The 16,906-nt window shown below is 41.8% G+C and overlaps 1 long non-coding RNA gene across 1 annotated transcript; it reads right to left on the bottom strand.

The window, feature by feature from the left end:
• Positions 1–787: 787 nt before the first annotated feature.
• LOC126913412 (uncharacterized) lies at positions 788–3,166 on the bottom strand. The gene is made up of 3 exons (XR_007708654.1): positions 3,124–3,166; positions 2,846–2,993; positions 788–1,030 (listed from the first exon to the last, which is right to left on the bottom strand). It is a non-coding gene; the product is annotated as an uncharacterized LOC126913412 (long non-coding RNA).
• Between the last annotated feature and the right edge of the window lie 13,740 nt (positions 3,167–16,906).

The following is a 16,906-nucleotide window of genomic DNA, read 5'->3' as shown; positions in this document are numbered from 1 at the left end:
GAGCTCTGGCTGAGTGCCGCGAAGGACACCGCGAAGTACAATGTGAAATTACCTCTGTGCTTGAGCACACATGAGCCCTGAACAAACCCAAGCCTAATGCTCAATCCCCATCTCTCAAATCCTAATTAAACATCCATCGGTAATTCTACTGTTAACCCTCTCCAGTCAGGGCTGAGGCAGGGTGTTTTGAATTGGGCCCTTGGGCTCTTCAGACACCTGCTCTGGGTGCCTTACCTACAGGATTTAGTTCAAGTGACTGAGTTTATGGCTGGGAAGGCAAGAAAAAGAGTAGCCCTCTGCTACTTTCCAAATCTGCCCTTCTAATAGTGTTTGATAGCACTGAAAATATTGCTCTCCACTTTGAGGTGGTAGGGAGGGGCATTGTAAGATGCACAGGTAGTCCTTCTCCCCTCACCTTTTGCATATTGCTCTTAAAAAAAAAACAAAACATTTTCAATGTCTGCCTAATCTTGGGGTGAGTTGGTGCTAGCATGCGTGTTCTTGCAAAACAGGGAGCCAGTGCCCACTAGTTTACAGGTGGGGAAGCCCCTGGGGTATCAGCTGCCTCCTTTTTCCTCTGGGTGAGGAGAGGAACAAGGATGCTCAGTGATGAGAAGCAGGTAGGGTATTTTTGTTGCAATAGCCTTTTGTCAGAAATGAGCTTTTGTGTATTGCCTTGGAATTTGGATGTCATCAGTGATGTTTTTATTTTGTTGGAGGAAGAAAAATGAGGAAAGGTGCAAAAGAAACAGAGCTGGTGGGGAGGGAGGGAGGGAGGGGAATTTAAATAGAACACATTATTGTTTTCTTTCATGGAAATTACTCCGTCATTGAGAAATAAACCTTTCTTAACAAAAATAAGGGATCAAAATAAAATATAGTTATAAAGAAATTATAACCAGTGCTCTAGTGGGCCTAAAACATTTTGTCTGAATCATCCTCTTTCTGATGGACCTTCTTTTTTCATTCCTCCTCTTCTTTCTGTGGCACTTGGCTTTGGAACTGTTTGTTTTCAGAAGCCATTCCCCTGCTGTAGAGAACAGATTATGTTTAAAAATGTGTTTGTTAGGGCATTTGCACCAACTAGAGACAGCATATAAACTAACCAGGATAGTATATTAAAGCCTGGGCTGGATAAGCTCCCTGAAAGCCCAGGGAAGGGAAGAATGCAGTCACATTGGTAAAGTAGCAAAGAAACAGCTAGTTATTTTGTGACCTACAGAAAGGACCTAGGAAAACCAAGTCCCTGACAGGGAGATTCAGTAGTCTTAATGATCTGTTACCCCAGGTTATGGGTCTAGCTAGGATCCAGCTTTCCAGCCATCTCTGCATGTTCAGCAGGTTGAGAGTCTCTCATCTAGCATCTGCACTGCTTCCTTGCACGCAAGGATGGGGCTGCAGGGTGTATAATTTCATGTGACTTGCTCTAATATTAATATCTCCATGTGCAGCAGTCATTGCAGTGAGAATAAACTGTTATTTTTTATTTTAAATGGTTAATATTCATCAAATGTTTATGAAAATACTTAACCCATAATGATGACAAACACAGCGCCTAATAAAGATGGAAGTGAAGATCCTCTTTGTGAATATGTAATCAGAAGAGTAAAGAAAATTACATTAAAAAGACTTCATTATGCCATTAAATGTGTGAAAAGACTTTTTCTTCTCCATTTTAATTTTAGCATATTTCTTTTTTTTTTCTTTTTAAATATCTCTGACACTTTCATGAGACGGGTACATAAAGAGACATCGGCTGCTGTAACAAGAAGAGCTCTGACTGGCAGCATCCATCATTCTTACCCAAATTTTCATTTCATTTGTCATTAAGAGAAATCAACACTATTTCTACCAATGATCATAATTTTTTTTCTTTATTTTCCTTAGGGGGAGAGAGATCCTTATTACTACTCTGAATGCAACACGTTGTCTCAAAACCATCTATAGAGCTCCAGGCCCAGAGATGTTCCCCTACCACAGAGGCTTACTGGTGTGTAAGTACCTGTGCTCCTATTTTTGTCTGACACCCTGGGGCTTGTAACTGGCACCATGGGAGCTAATAGGGTGAATCTCTGTAGTTTGAATTGAAATAAAAATGTCCTTTGAGAGACTCATTTGGGGCTGGGTACTGATAGCTCCAGGCAAAATGGGTCAGATGGGTAGATGATGTGTTCCACCACTCAGGAAGCTGCCCAAAACTTCACAGTCCCAGACCAGTCTCAAATGATACAGCAGCTCCCATCTTACTGACACTGTAAACTGAATTGCATTATGATTGTAAATCCCTACAGCTTGAAGGAGGGAACATGGTTACCTACACTGGAACTGTGGCAGACTTCTCTGGGAGAAGGCAAAAAAGATGTCAATGAACACAAGCCTGGTCGCAAAAAGGGTTCAAGAGAAAAGAACAAAGCTAGTTGCACCCAAAGGCCTGGGCTCCTCCCATTCTGCATTCACCAGCCTTGCTGATCAGCCATGGAGAAGAGGCTGAGCTGCTCGGTTTAAAAGGACAACAGAGCATGTGTGCTATCAGGGAAGCTCAGGAAGCAATGGGTTCCCTTTGAGAAACACAGAAAAGAAGAAAGAAAGAATTTATTTTAGTTGCGTGTTAATTGCAGTGTTAACTTAAACAATTAATGTTAGCTTTTGGCAAGAAACTCTAACAGCTCTGTATTTAACATGCACCTTTACAGTAAGAGGGCTTCAAAACAAAACATGTTATCTTCTATTTAGGCTCTTATGTTGCACTCATCTCCATGGTAGCCAACAAACATATCCCCCTTCTGCATCTCCCAAAGCATGTCCCATATGTAGGTCTGTAGGGAGTATGTATGTCTGCTCTTACCAGGCATTTTTCTGAGAAGTATTAAAATTCACCCAGGACTTCCTCCCTGTTGTGGTTTAGCCCGGCTGGCAGCCAAACACCACACAGCCGTTCGCTCACCCTCCCCCCTCCCTCTCCGGGATGGGGGAGAGAAACGGGAAAGTGAAGCCTGTGAGTTGAGATAAAGACAGTTTATTAAGACAGGAAAAATAATAACAATAATAATAATAATAATAATAATAATAGGATTAATAGTAATAATGTGTACGAAATAAGTGATGCACAATGCAATTGCTCACCACCCGTTGACCGACGCCCAGCCTATCCCCGAGCAGCCCGCCCCCCACCCCGGCTAGCCACCCCTATATATTGTTCAGCATGACGTCAGATGGTATGGAATACCCCTTTGGCCAGTTTGGGTCAGCTGTCCTGGGTCTGTCCCCTCCCAGCTCCTGCTGCACCCCCAGCCTGCTCGCTAGCAGGACAGAGCGAGAAGCTGAAAAGTCCTTGGCTTGGTGTAAGCACTGCTCTACAACAATTAAAACATCAGCATGTTATCAGCGCTCTTCTCATTCTAATCCAAAACATAGCACCCTGCCAGCTACTAGGAGGAAAATTAACTCTGTCCTACCTGAAACCAGGACACTCCCCTTTGTCAAAGAAAGCTCTTTTGTAAGCTAGGCTTTGATCTGATGGCTCCCAATTTGTGGAAGTTTTGAAGATCATTGCAGTATATTTTCAGAAACCTGTCTTCAGTTGTGTAGAGATTTTGTCTTTCCACAGCTTTGACTTGCTCGCTGTCCTTACAAAACTCAGGAGAGCTTTGGGCAGTCAGGTGTAGGCATTCTTTGGGTAAACAGCTCCTGAAGAAGTCTCGAAGAGCTGTGAGTGGGAGGAGCGTCCACAAACCAGATCTGTAATGAAGAGACTTCCCAATGCAAATGTGATCAGAGAGGCTGCTGTCTTCTCTCAGCCTACTCCTTTCCATCTAAAACAGCTGACAAATGGTTATGTTGTGTTTGCAATTACAGCTCTCTGAAAGTGATAAATTACTCTGATTGTTCTTAAATACAGGACTTCTACGTGTATAATTAATACATAGACTTGAGTATGGGATAACTGGTGGGACACATCCAGGTTCCGTTTACACCATAACAGATCTAGAGCAGCTCTAGCTGTCTCTGTTCATGGAATGCTGCTAGTAGATTGTGCTTGCATGCTTGGAATACCTTGCAGAAGTGTCCCGTGTCAGAGTAACAGAAAGCGTAGTATGGCTCATATGTTTTAGTTCCCACAGATAAAAAATTCAGTTTTAAGCTCTCTGTTTCCCAGTAAATTGCTGACAGTCTTCTGTAACAGTAAGGGGATTGGTCTCACGTACCGCACTGCTACACCCAAGAGCAAAATATGGGTATGGAGCATTTACCAAATAACCTGCTGTTTGTGCCAAAGGACAAGATGCACAGACTCAAATCTCTCCTGTTGTCTGTTGGCGTAGAAGAAATGCCAGTTCTACACTTCTGCTGAGGGCTTCTCCAGGGCACAGGCACTAAGCATAGAGCTCAAACTCTGTGATGTAAGGTTGACACTAGTGGCAAAAAATACTCCAAGCACAGAGACAGAATAAGAATAGGGAAAGGAAATTGTAGACTAATATAGTCTCCTGACACGGTTACCCATTAATGCCAGCTTTAAAGGTTAATGCAATTTAACTCGCTCTCGGCTATTACTCTGAAATAACATACCAAACCCTCTTCTATAAGCAGATAACAGATAAGGATGCTTTATGATAAACACCCCCAATAAAACTGTAGAAGTTTACAATGTTGTGCTTGCAGGAGTGGCAGATTCGCCTTTATTTGTGCATGTGTGTGTATGGAGGAAAACAGAAAGAAGAGGAGGGAGCTGGAAGAAGAATTTTTGGCTCTTAGACTATCAGATAGCTTGATAAATCTGTCTTGTGTGTGTTGCTTCTTGCCAATACAATGGAAATGAATTGACATATCGCATGTTTGCTGCAAGCTGAGTTTCCTTTTGCACTGGCAGAAACAAAGGTTCTGCTATACAAACCACTGATGAGAAAATTTGTTGGGTTTTATTTATTTATCTTTTGACAGGGCAAAACCCATCAGATTTATGGTATATCAGCAAAACATAGAGCTTCCTCTCCCCTCATCTTCTGTTTCAAAGTGCTCTTACAAAATATTTCAGTGTTGAGGTTTTTCTTCAAAATAATAACTAAAAAAAGGCATAATCATGTTTCACTATGGAAAACTCTGAGGCAACTTAGTGCAGGACTTACTGTGTCTCCTTGTGGAGTACACAGAAAAATATATAAGCATACACTGCTTGGGAATTATTGTAACATTTCATTAATATTCTTAAAGTACTTTGAGATCTTCTATTATATTCTTTCACAGGTTAAAGGACAATATTTGCATGTCTATGGGACAGTGAAATATTTTTATTAACAGTGCTATCTTTAAAAATTTTAGGACTCAAGAAAGGCACCATAGGTTTTGTATGTCTCAAATGCACACACACCCCAGCACACAAGCACACATATGTGCAGGGAGTGCTATTTCTTAAACTGCAAGGCAGAAAGTGCTGCACCCTGGAGAGACAAGCTGTGAGCTCTGGTGCAAGGGTCCTTTCGGGACATGGGAGATGGATCCACCTCCCCTGCTTTCTTTGCCCTCAGTCTTCCTCCCCCCCTTACAGATGTGACACTGTCAGCCTTGCTTTTGCCAAAATGCTGCCTTTAGGAAAACCTGTCAGAGGCTGGTATGAAACTGAGAGGTCATACCACACTAGTGCACTGTGATTTTGTACAGATGTGCCTTGCCTCAGCTTTCTGACTGTCCATTATTCCTTTGAATTACCTTTTCTACACAGCTGATAATGTCTTTATGTTTGACGGACATTTTTTCCTTCCCTCTTGAATCATCTGCTGTTCCTCAGGATGCTTCCATTTTTCTGTTCAGCATCTCCCTTTTCCACTTTATATTTTGTTTTCCTTTTTGTTAGAATATGACATTGCCTTGAAAAGGATTAATGCAATTATGTGATGTATCTGGCAAGGGTATTTTCAGATAGTGAAGTGTTTTGGTAGTACCGTGATATGAGAAGCTGAGGAGGCCTCACTTAAAATACTGTGGCCTATTTGGGTCACTTCTGATCAGAAAAAGGAAAATGGCACAGAGTAAAGAGTTGTAAGAATGATTAGGTGAAGTAGCAAACCTTTTAAAAAGTGTGCGTGGGAGGCTTGGTTAGACTAGCAAAAGAAAGATGAGGAGTACAGTTTTTCTTCCTGAATACCCTCTTTGTAAATACCAGGATGCAGAATTGTTTCAGATGAAAAAAAAAAAAAAAAAAGGCAGTGCTAAAAGATTAGATGAGTATAAATTAGCTTGGAAATTAGGAGAAGGTTTCTGAACTTCAAAGGAAAGAAGTTCTGGCCTTCCATACAGGATAGCAAGGGCAAGGTACTTAAATAATTAAAAAGCGGTGCTTGCTGAGTTCATAGAAGGAATTACACTGCATTTATATTTTAATTAATTAATTTCATGCTTCAGAGCTTCTACTGACCACTATTGGGGTAAAGAAGGAAGTGCCCTCATTTCCTAGTCCTTTATTCTCTTGGATATGTATGTAAGGGTGGGAGGAATGAGGAGTGGGGAGAGGACAAATTGATCTTCCTTTGAAGCATTAAATTAGCCAAACAAGAAATAGGCCAAAGCTAAAGACAGGATAGTAGCTGGGTTATGCTTGTGCTCCTATTGGTGCTGCCTGACTGATGTATCTTGAATTAAAAGCATTGATTGGATGTGGGATCATGAAAGAACTTTTCTCTGGGCTGAAGAGCAAGGATTGTTCAGTCTGATTGCTCGTCGTGTCTCCCTCCATAGCTGTGTGGAGCATGATCCACTCCCAAGAACTATCTGAGTGTATCTACTTGCATGCAATTGTATGAGTCTAAGATCTTAAGACCTTTCATCCATCTCAAAGTCTTGGTTAGACGTGTTATGGTCACTGTGGCATTATTTTACTTTTGTATTAAATATTGTGTGGTTATGGTGGGGTTTTTTGACTTAAATTGAAAGGGGATTGTAGTAGACGTTATGGATGTTCCTCAGCATAACATCTATTCCCTTTTTTTCTGTAGCTATTGGAGGATGGAATTGATAACCTACATGGTCACAGAATCGTAAAGTCCTAGAATTGTTTGGGTTGGGAAGGGACCTTAAAGATCATCTAATTCCAAACCACCTGCCATGGTCAGGGACACCTACCACTAGACCAGGTCACCTTCTGTTCTATGTCTGTTCAGCGAATAATTTCTCTCCTCTGTATTTTTGCCACTAACTTTGAATTATTTGGATTATTTCCCTCTTCTTTTATTCTTTCTATATTTCCACTCAGTTTTTTTCTGCTTTAACACCTTCCTCCTTAGATTTCTTCCTCCATTCTCTGCAGGTTAATCTTGTTTTGTTCTACTTTTTCTACTGCAAACAGATTGCTGGGAGGTTTGTGCATGAAATCTCGCAAGTGTGGGACTCTTTTTATTTCCTGGATATCCACATCTCTGGCAGTTTAATCACTGCAAACCTGAATTGGATTAATATGAAATTCACAAGTTATTCTTTGCTTCCTCCAAAATTCATGTCAAGTATCTAGACCAAAGTCTCCAAAACTTTCAAATATTATTTTCCTCAAGTGCTGTGAAGCATCCTGTGTTACTCAGACCCCAAAGAATAGAGAGGTGGAGCAAGGACCCAGTCCCCCAAGTTGTCCATATGAGTGACCTACCCAGAGTTCATCATGGTTCTCTTCTGATATTTCTGGCTTGTGGGATCGATGGTGAATCTCTAGGGTCTTATCTTTACACCAGGTTAGGACATGAACATGGTTCACTTGCATGTTGTGGGAACTCAAAAAAATTGCAGCCAAGGCATAGCTCCTGGCATCCTCTAGAATGGAGAAACTTTCATAACTTGCATGTCCTTTTTTTTTTTTTTTCTCTCTCTCTCTGGAATGAGCCTTTCATGTATGCACACTGAGTGGAGACATGCTACACCAACATCACATCATTCCTTTGACCTTCACATTTGTATTGGCAGTTCGGCAATGGGGAAACAAGGAGTAATCTTTGTGCCTCTGTCCTGGCTAATACAAGCATCAGACAGAGAGGACACTGGATCTCCTGCTTGACGTTCTTCTGCTAAGAAGTTCTGTTGAGTAGCCTCAGGCTGGTACCATTATTATTCATCTCACATGCCTGCCGTGGCTGTGTATCTGTAGTTTAGATATACTAGGCTTCTGATGATGCCCATGGACTCTGCTTTTCCATGCTAGCCTTTTATCTTGGGGAATAAGTCCTTCTTCTTTAGTACCTTTTCTAGAGAGCAGCAACACAAGGCATAACCAAAAGACTTGCTGGCTTTCTTGGCATCCCATTGCAAAGACCTGCTTAGTAATATAGCTGATTCTGAATTATTCCACACCAAAATAAGTTATATTTCATAGGAAGATTTGAGTTTGTACACACCAAATGTTTTTGTTGGAACAAAGAAAGTTCAATGAAGCTTCTGCTTAGTAAGTTTTCTTAGGAAAGGATAGAGCTGTGCTGCAGAATATCTATTAGCTAAATGCTCATTTTATGTGAGAGAGACAAGTTCAGGTCCCTGTTCTTCTTGATTCAGACCAAGGACTTGAACCCTGTGTGAATTGCATCTCACATAATTTCCCCAGTTGCAGTGCTAGCTGTGAGTAGTTAAACTCTTATTCAGAATGACAAAGCACATCGTACAGCAAGAAACCAAAGATGTCATAAAACACAGATATCTACATTACCATAGGTCTGTCTATGTTGTCAGGAACAGTGCTGAAGAAAGGCTGAGTGAGACACATACTATTTTGACAAGAATGAAAAGGGGGGAAAAAAACACTTTAGCTCAGGCAATGACAAGACCTAGCAGCAAAACAGCCAGGGAAGGGACATGAAAATGCAGAATAGATTTCTGATGGGAATGCAGGCTTCAAGAAAGAGTGAAGGTAAACAAATAAGAGACACTAAAACAAAGTACAGCGTTCATTCTTTGATGGATAATGCTCTCTTTCACCGTAGAAATATGAAAAAAAAATGGCAGGGAAAATACAGATTTTGGAAGGAATTTGTATGAAATAGGTCCAGTCTTGCCACTCCATCTCTTCTTTCTCTTCAGATGATAGTTTAGCCTTATGTGAGCCTGGCTGCTTCAGAATAGCTGTTTCCAGAATTTTTGTCTGACTTAAATCAAGCAACCAGAAAAGAAATACCCTGCTCGATCCCATGTTGCATGCAGCAGGAGCCTTGGAGCTACTCAGCTTAAACAGTTCAATTCTGCCACTGAAGAACTGGAGGAGAATCTGATACCATCCTGCAGGGTGAAGGTTCATAAAGGGATTTTTGAGTGGGCCCAACTTCATATGTGCAAGTAAGGGAAGAGTTAGTCAATGCATGATCTCTCAGTGCTTCTGCACAGCCTGTGCCAACTGTGTGGCTACCGAGAGGTGAGTGAGCAGTGTCCTTGGGCACACTGTATTGCTGAGAGGCAGGGTATTCTCAGAGGAAGTCTGAACCTAATAAGACAGCCCAAAGCAATGTCTGGGGAAAAGGCAAGCGCAGGCATTGCTCTAAGTTCTGTAGCCAACTAGAGAAGGGCTGAAGTCACATAATTTCTGTCACCACTGTGAAATGTTCATGCCTTCGAATGTTACGGTGGCTGCTGAGCCTTCAGCCTGCATATCCCTACAGCTACAGCCACCACCCCTCCAGAGACTTCTTTAACGAGTTGACTGATTTTTTAGGGCTGTTCTGAAGCAAATTGATTTAACTCCTTTGTGCCTGCACTGAAACTCCCTTAATTCCAGGAAAAATGTCAGGTCAACAGAAAATGTTGACATTCTCTGTCTTGCCAATGCCAAAAGAGCAAAAACAATGACAAGAAAATAAATGCCAAACATATAACCCCCTCTACCACATTCCTATCCCTTCATCAGGCCTTTTTCCTGTGTAATATCATGAATGAGAAGAGAAAACATGCTGAGGAGCTATGGCACAGAGAATCAGAGGAGGAGAGGTGTAACTAGCAGGTAAGGGACAGATAGTCCTTTACAGAATCACAGAATCACAGAATTGAAGGGGTTGGAAGGGACCTCGAAAGATCATCGGGTCCAACCCCCATGCCAAAGCAGGTTCCTTAGAGCAGGCTGCCCAGGTAGGCGTCCAGATGGGCCTTGAATATCTCCAGAGAAGGAGACTCCACAACCTCCCTGGGTAGCCTGTTCCAGTGCTCCGTTACCCTAACTGTGAAGAAGTTCTTTCTCATGTTGGTGTGGAACTTCCTGTGCTCTATCTTGTGGCCATTACCCCTTGTCCTATCCCCACAAACCACTGAAAAGAGGGTGGCCAAATCCCTCTGTCTCCCACACCTCAGGTATTTATACACATTGATGAGACCCCCTCTCAGTCTTCTTTTCTCCAGGCTGAACAGACCCAGGTCTCTCGGCCTTTCCTCATAAGGAAGATACTCCAGGCCCCGTATCATCTTTGTGGCCCTCCGCTGGACTCTTTCCAGGAGATCACTGTCTTTTTTGTACTGGGGAGCCCAGAACTGGACACAGTACTCCAGGTGAGGCCTGACCAGGGCAGAGTAGAGGGGGAGGATCACCTCCCTTGACCTGCTGGCCACGCTCCTTTTAATGCACGCCAGGATCCCATTGGCCCTCTTAGCCACGAGGGCACACTGCTGGCTCATGGTCAACCTGTCGTCCACCAGGACCCCCAGGTCCTTCTACTCAGAGCTCCTCTCCAGCAGGTCGTCCTCCAGCCTGTACTGCTACATCCGGTTGTTCCTTCCCAGGTGCAGGACTCTACACTTGCTCTTGTTAAACCTCATTTGGTTTCTTCCTGCCCAGCTCTCCAGCCTGTCCAGGTCTCAATGAATTGCAGCACAGCCTTCTGGCGTGTCAGCCACTCCTCCCAGCTTTGTGTCATCGGCATACTTGCTGAGGGCATACACTATTCCCTCATCAAGGTCGTCGATGAAGATGTTGAACAAGATCGGACCCAGCACCGACCCCTGGGGAACGCCGCTAGTCACAGGTCTCCAGCCAGACTCTGCACTGCCGATCACCACCCTTTGAGCTTGGCCAGTCAGCCAGTTCTCAACCCACCTTACTGTCCACTCCTCTATCCACACTTTCTCAGCTTTGCTATCAGGATGTCATGGGAGACAGTATCGAAAGCCTTGCTAAAGTCGAGGTAGATGACATCCACTGCTCTCCCCCCATCTACCCAGCTGGTGCTGCCATCACAGAAGGCAATAAGGTTGGTTGAGCACAACTTCCCCTTGGTGAATCCATGCTGACTACTCCTCATAACATTCTTCTCTTCCAATTGCTTGGAGATGGCATCCAGAACAAGCTGTTCCAACACCTTTCCAGGGACAGAGGTGAGACTGACTGGCCTGTAGTTTCCCGGATCCTCCTTCTTGCCCTTCTTGAAGACCAGAGTGACATTGGCTATCCTCCAATCTTCAGGCACCTCTCCTGTTCTCCAGGACCTTTCAAAGATGATAGAGAGTGGTTCGGCGATCACCTCTGCCAACTCCCTTAGCACACGTGGATGCATCCCATTGGGACCCATGGATTTGTGTACACTGAGCCCACTCAGACGCTCCTGAACCACTCTCTTGTCAACCAGGTGGGAGCCCTCAATTTCCCAGCCCCTTTCTCCTCCCGCCAGGGTCGAGGAGTCCCGGGGGTGAGTTCTTGAAGCAAAGACTGAAGCAAAGAAAGCATTCAGTATCTCCGCCTTCTCGGCATCTCCCATTGCCAGGACACCCCCCTTGTTCAGTAAGGGACCCACATTATCCCTAGGTCTTAGAGATCTTCTTTTAATATTTTCAGAAACCCTTGGCTTGCTCGGACTTTACTCTGTGTGACATTTCATACCTGTTTCGTGATGACTGCATTCTTTGTTCTCTAAATCTTGTTGATGACAGGACTCCACTTGCTGCATTTTCACTGCAAATCAAGAGCTTAATGCCCTGGTGAATGAACTTGGGAATTGTTCTCTCTATATAACTTTTCTTCCCTCGCATGGCCTCAGGTGAATTCATTTTTTTTTTTTTCAAGTCCTAGAAATTGCCTGCTTACAGACTTGTAGCTTCCAACCACCAAAGTCCCGTGTGGCTCTTCTTAATTGTCCATATAAATTGCTTTCTATTTTGGACACCATGAATATCTCAGCAGCATCTGCTTCTCCCTTCTGGGCACCACCAACTGTGCATGAAATTCCCCCCAAAGAGGCCAGGTAAGAACTCTTTCCCATTCTTGAAAAAATAAAGAAATAAAGGAACACAAAGGACAAGCTGACTTCCCAGCACTCTAAGCAGGTGAAAATGAAATAGAATATGGTATTAAGCCAAGAGAAAGAAGATTCTAAGCAGGAATAGCCCATCTGTTCATAGACACCTTCCAACCAGAATGAGGCCCATCGTGCTCAACAGATTTCTTCACCAGGATTTGTTTTGGTACATTGCTTAGCAGCAGCATCTCTATACAAGACATAGATAGGAAATGAATGGCTGTATAGGCTGAAACTATAAGAGGAATCCAAAGGATGGCTAGGGAACTTATTTCTTTTTCAACTCTTTTTTTAACCCCTTTCACTCTGCAATCTCAAAGCAGATTTACATTTGATGTTGGTCAGTCTACACTCTTCTACCTGGGACATTTGGGTATCATTCACTTTATTTAACTGATGAAGACAGAGGGAGATTAAGTGATGCCTTTGCAATCTCATAGCAAGTCAGAGGCAAAGCCAAGAATACGATTCATATGTCTTGACTTTCTAAATTAAGCACCTTTCCTAATGGAATGTCTGTCAGAAAGACTCAAATTGACGTTACTTCTGTCTTTAAAGTAGTTAAGAATGGCCTTTTGAGAACACTTACCAACATTGGGTTAGGTCTGCAGTGGAAAAGTTCTAACTTATTGGTGGGAGAATTCTGCTCTGAACAAGAGTGAAGACAACAGTATGTATTAGCAAATGCACAGTGAAAAGCATCTCTTGCTTTCTTCTTCAACATCTCTTTGAGAAAGTGCCTCTCCCACATCCCTTCCTAGATTGATAGATATACCTGAACGTGTCCTTCTCCAATGTTATGTCTCTCCCAGTCCTCTCCTTCTGTCTACCCGCCTGACCTTTTTGGGGAGGTATGACAAAATCATTGCCCAACTGGTATGGCTGCAGTCATGAAGAAGAAGTGTGAAAAACTGCCATGCACGGTGCCAATCTTATTATTATCAGTCAAAGCTGCATTTTCCACTCGGCATATAATTGTGCCTTGGATTAGATGGGTATAAATTGAAGATTGGCTACAGCATAAATGTTCATTAGACTGAAACTAAAACAAAGCTAAATTATCAGGGAGCCTGGGAGGGAATGTGTTTTCCTATGCACTGTGTTGGCAGTGCCATCTGAGTGCCTCTGCATTATGCTGTTTTCATGTCTCAGTTTGGAAAGAAAGAGAAAAAAAAAGAAAAAAAAGAAAAAGTGACATACAGGAGAAAGGTGCTCAAAAGAAGGTGTTGGTTTTCTTTTGACTAGTACATATTGTTCTCTCCTTGCACTCTGTTGCTATCTATTCAAGCTCTGACTTATAAAGAAATTGCTGAGGCTGAATTTGTGTGAGGTAGACCACAAGTACCAGAAGAAGGGAAATGAAGGGATTTGCTGAGAATAATGGAGGAATGTTGTGTGTGGGGTTTTGTTTGTTGGTTAGGAGCCCTTCACTGACACTTTTTTTCCAGTATAGCTTCATATTAGCCTAGGAGGTCCTCTTAAATTCCCTTGTTACTTCTAATTATGACATGGACAGCTTTCTTCTGACTGTATCTGACCCAGTAGTCTTCTCACAATTGCCTGCCATACCTTCATGCTCAATATGCAGCACACATGAGACTGCTCTCTACTTTGATGCTGTTTTGGTTTTTCACATGGCACAGACTGCAGTGCTTTGGATCCCCTTTTTTGTGCTACATTTACTGTTCAGTGTGCTGAGAAACTTTTTCCTGTTCTGTCCACCTTCTCCATCACACTTCCCATTGTCTGCTTATATTGGTTCAAGCCAACAACTGACAGTAGGCCATATCTGGGAAAAAATAAAAAGAGAGAGAAAAAAGAAGGCGTGTCTCTTTCCCCTGTCTCCCTTATAGTTTGAAAGTCCATACCCTGAGTACTGCATGATGGTCTAAGGCTCTTTTGGAGGCTGTGTTTGGAAAACATCATGCGTTACAGCTGTTGTGCTCAGCCAGGCATTCAACTAAACATTTGCTGGGGTTGGAAAGGGGCTATACTTTCCTTTCTTTCTTTCATTGGATACTGTGAGTCAGTAGAGCTTTTATGAAGGGTTGGACATGGTGAGGCATTTCTACTTCTATGTCTGTAAGTATTATTTTATAGCATCTAGTTACTTTTGTTATAGGTATTACGAGATAATAAATAAATAAAATATTATGAGTTAGTGACTGCAATGCTGATTCTGTTAACAGGCTTATTCTCCCTCTGTTACCTATATTTGTTTAAAGTGGCTTCATTTAACATTTATGTAGGCTTTGGTGCAGAGAAAATGTGTTACAACAGGAGTTTGTCCTAAGGGATCCTTACAGTACTAACAGCTACCTCATCTACTGAGGCAGATATTACTAAATAATGATATGAAAAGACATCATCTAGGTCACTTAAAATCATTTTTTACACACTTGTTTTGCAATGAAACCCTGTGAAAGCTAATCTGAGCTTATCCTTCTAGCTTTCTGTTGACTGTGAAGAGGTACAAGCATTACCCGGGCACTAGGTGGAAGATCGATGCCATCACACTGCTCTGTTACAGCTCTGGCAGAATAGATGGCATTACTTCAGACGTGGTACAAAAGGCAAATTCACTCTCCTTGTTCATCTGACTTCTCTGCCCCACTCCATCAGTGAATTCTAACCTGAATCTGAGCTAAATTGTCTTCCCCTAAGGTCAGAGAAAATTCAGTTCCAGAGTCTGCAGGGGAAAAAAAGAAAGAAAAATGGAAAATCAGGAATTCTTCTTTTCTAGTTTGGCCTATGTTTATTTCTTACTATGTAGCTTTGGGCTTCATATCATCATGTCTCTGTACTGTGCTTTTCCCATCTGATAAGTAGGGTTGATTTTAATAATAGCCTCCTACCTCCTGCATAATGCTTAAAGCCTGCATATACCCATATGAAAATTAAAATTCTTACTACTACAAAATATTTATTTTCACTTCCTTATTTATTTCTACTTACTACTACAAAATATTTATTTTTCTGCTATTTTATTTTTCTTCAGGGTTGATGGAACCCTGCAGGAGTCTGCTATAAGTACCTTCTCTTGGGATCGATAGAAAATTCCCAAAGAGAAAATCATGTATATTCATCTCAAGTTTGGGTTCCAACATGCTGCTGTGCTTTAGGGGTATTAATCTGAGGCAAGAAAGGTCACCTGTTCCTGAAAGAGTGAAATTCAGTCTCTATGTTCACTCTTTTTCGGGATCATGCTCCATATTCCATACTAGCGAGTAAAGAGTACTTAGGGGTATCAAGAGAATTCAGAACAAACACAGTCTATAGGATAGCAACAAAAATAATTGTGGATGCATAAAAGTCAGAGTCAGAAATAGTCTAGAAAAAAAAAGACCGATGTGATAGTTGTAAAACTGTGTTGGTTTAACCTAGACAGAGAGAGAAAGAACTGAGAGAAAAAGCCTTCAAGAGCATAAAAAGCTATGGAAAAGAAGAAGGGATGAAACTATTACCCATGGCTGTGATAGATAGAACAAGGAAGTAATGGGTTTAAATTAAAGTAAGAAAGGTTCAGGTAAGCCAAAAATTGCTTGAGGATGTCATGCAGTCTCCATCATTAGAGGTCTTTAAGAACACATTAGATAAATAAGTTTCAGGAATTACATAGGTTTATTTGATTCTGATCTGAAGTCAAGGAAGATGGACTAGATGACCTGTCGTGGTCCCTTCTAGCTCTTTGAATAAGACAAAAGAATGTGATACCTTACAAGTAGTAGGAATGTTGTAGCTCCAAAGATCTAAGGATATCAGCAAGGCAAAGTTTTATCAGAAGAACTGAAACAGATATTTTATTAGACTAATTTTGTATCCAAAACAAACAATTTAGCTTGAAATGTTCTGCTTCTAAACTGGGGGGAAAAAAAAATCGTGTTTCTGATTTTTTTCCCTGTTTTTATCATGCCTTTCAAATAAAAGATGGTACCTTTCCCTAACAATTTTGCCTTGCTAAGTTCAAACGTTGCAAAGACCTAAGGATATCTCAGAAAAGCTTAACATTTCTACTGTGTCTTTGTGCTTCAGAATGGATTGTAGGAATATTTTTTCTGCTATTTTGAACAAGAATTGCTGATCAAAATGGTCTTTTCAGAATATTCAGTTTTCATTTCAGGTTTGATTATTTGTAGTTGTTCCAATGAAGCATGTGATATTTCATCTGTTTCCAGTTTGCACAAACATACAGATATGTCTCTCATGATGTGAAAGCCTTTGAAGGGCATTGAAATTCACTTGCTCTTTTAAGTATTCAGGGCAACAACAAAACAAAACAAAACATACACACAAAAAAAAAGAGAAAGAAACACACTCAGGAAAAAAAAAAAAAAAGCACCGATCACACCAGCATTCCTGGAAAGCGTGTTTGAAAAGTGCCTGTGTTGAAAGACGGAGTTTGTAAGAAAAAAGTCAGGCATCTATCAGTGACTATCTTTTTCTGCAGCATTATCCAAGCTTTAAGGATCTGCTTAACTGTGTCATTCCTGTTCTGGGGATATCACTTTTCTCTATGCTGAAAGAAGACCGTTTCCTCACTTGTCATTTTTATTCGAGGCCATTCTGTCAGGACATATTCCCTTCCTGCCATGCAAAGATCCATCTCTCTCAGAGTTTCTCAGTGCCCTGCACTGCTGTGAACACCTATTCCTACCTACAGAATATATTTC

This window comes from Cygnus atratus, chromosome 1, assembly GCF_013377495.2.
Source record: "Cygnus atratus isolate AKBS03 ecotype Queensland, Australia chromosome 1, CAtr_DNAZoo_HiC_assembly, whole genome shotgun sequence".
Lineage (NCBI taxonomy): Eukaryota > Metazoa > Chordata > Aves > Anseriformes > Anatidae > Cygnus > Cygnus atratus.
The sequence above is the reverse complement of the archived record's forward strand: the minus strand, read 5'-3'. Positions and strand labels throughout refer to the sequence as shown.